The sequence below is a fragment of the Columba livia genome, unplaced genomic scaffold (assembly GCF_036013475.1).
Source record: "Columba livia isolate bColLiv1 breed racing homer unplaced genomic scaffold, bColLiv1.pat.W.v2 Scaffold_140, whole genome shotgun sequence".
Taxonomy (NCBI): domain Eukaryota; kingdom Metazoa; phylum Chordata; class Aves; order Columbiformes; family Columbidae; genus Columba; species Columba livia.
Window position 1 is genome coordinate 399,108 of NW_027043036.1, and position 2,400 is coordinate 401,507.

Here is a 2,400-nt window from a genome sequence, read left to right on the forward strand (position 1 = left end):
TCTGCAGCATTGAGCATGACCACCTGTCAGAGCTCCTCTGGGCCCTTTTGGCTCGGTTCATGCCCACTGCTCTTGCCCTCCAAGGCACCACTCGTGCCCTGGCTTTCTCGGGTTCTTTCTCCCAGGGCAAGTTTGCAGCAGGAGCCAGCTCTCCTCCTTCTCCTTCTTCTATTAACATTTGTAATTTTAATAAAATAAATATAAATATTAAAAAAAAAATAAAAAAAAAAATTCAGTTTCCAGTTGTATCCTTTGTGTATGTGTCCCTGAAACTGTTTTTGGATCTAAAACCTCTCTGGCATTTCAGTCGAACAGTCCCATCTTTATTGGACTCCTTGTGAGCGTACAGAATAGAGCAGCACAGCACAGCACAGCACAGCATGGTTGTGCTCAGTAGCTGTGCCTGGAGCACGATGAGCTCTGAGCCAGGCCTGAGGACTCCATCCAGGAGAGCCGCTCTCTGCAGGGCAGGGCCCAGGCCCGTCCAGGAGATGGGGCAGAGACAGGCACACACACCTACAACATGGCTCAGGCAGGCACCAGAGGTCCCAGGCTGAGCTGAGACACGGCCCCTGGGCCCCTGCAGGAGATGGTCCCCAGGGAGGCCGGTCCCAGCCACTGAGGCCTTTGAGCACCCCAAGACCCTGTAGACACGGATGGCTGGCAGCTTTGGAGACTGAGTCTTGGCCCAGATGGACCTTCTCTCTGATCAGGACTTTTGTTCTCAGATTCTTTTGTTTAGGTATGTTTTTTCCAACGCGAAGATCTCAGGCATTACTAAAAAGGAGAACAAGGAGAAAAAGAAATCCATGTCACACACCACACACTATCCCATGTGTGTATGAGTTTTGACGCAAATGTCCAAAATGGCAGTAGCTTCCTTACTCTTTCAGTACTCCAAAGAGTATCTCTTAAAGGCTTTCCATAAGTTCTGAACCTCTTCCCACCAATCAAGGTAGGCAAATAACTCCGAGAAAGGTGCAAGTCACACAGGAGGTGTGGAAGGTTTACCCTGCGGCTGAAGTGCATTTTGCATCCCCTGTACAGATGGCCAACTGTGGATCTTGGTTTGGGTAGAAAAGGAAACATGACTGCAGTAGCAGCAATGGACTCTTTTTGCTCATTTGGGAAGAGTCATCATTTGCCTGGCTGTGCTTTGGGAATGGATTCAAAGCGAGTCTTATTTCCATGGCGGTCTGTTGGCACTGTCCAGCGCAGCCTATGGCTCTGGTCACACTGGGGATTTTCTCCACGCTGCAGTGGTTGAAACCATCCTGTTATCCCCTCAGAAAAGGCTTTGTGAGCCTGGTCCTCCTCGCTGTGGGGCCTCATGGACATCAGCTCTGGTGCAGAGAGGGACAGCTACCAGGGCTCTTCTCTTGGTTGCAGGGCTGGTTTCTGCCATGACTGCAGTTGTTGCCATCATGATTTCTCTGCTGCAAAGGGCCCTGCACCGGACAATGAGCGCAGCATTTTTAGCACAAATGAAAAAAGGGGGAATTGTGGGAAATTGCAGCGGATCTGTGGAATCCTTGACAGAAAATGTGAGAGTAGAGATCAGCCTTGAGATATTAAGATTTACCCTTGAGAAGGATGGGAGTAAAGGAGTATCCGGAGATAGGAGAGATGTACCCGTGAGAGAGAAGGGGATAGAAGAATAACATGGACGATAGAAAAATTAACTAATGATATGTTAGTGCTGTAACTTGTAACCAATGGTGAAAAGACACATGAACTGGTAGAATTGTATAAAAATGCACTTGTAGCAATAAATGGCCTCTATTACTTTCATCTTGAAAGAACTTGGTCCATGTCGTTTGTCCGTCTCAACCGCGACACAAAACCCCCTGGAGAGCGTGTGTGTCACAAACCCCATTGGACAGTGTGTGTGTCACAAACCCCATTGGACAGTGTGTGTCACAAACCCCCCTGGACAGTGTGTGTGTCACAAACCCCATTGGACAGTGTGTGTGTCACAAACCCCATTGGACAGTGTCTGTGTCACAAACCCCATTGGACATTGTGTGTGTCACAAACCCCATTGGACAGTGTGTGTGTCACAAACCCCATTGGACAGTGTGTGTGTCACAAACCCCATTGGACAGCGTGTGTGTCACAACCCCCCTGGCGCAGGGTGTTTGTTGGCGCAGGGGGTTCTGTGCAGACTTTTCCTGCTGTGTGCAACTTGACTGCGAGCCAACCACTTTATTCTATAAACACGACAGTCTGGGTGAGCCACTGTGAGCTCTCCCTGCTAAATCAGTGAGCTGTGTGGCAATGCTTTTACTACTCACAGCTCAGCGGATGAGCCCAATTTCAGTCTAATATTAACCATTTAACTTAAGTAGATGAGCGCTAAATATAATGAATTCTTTAGAGATATAAGGCTGTAGGATTTTT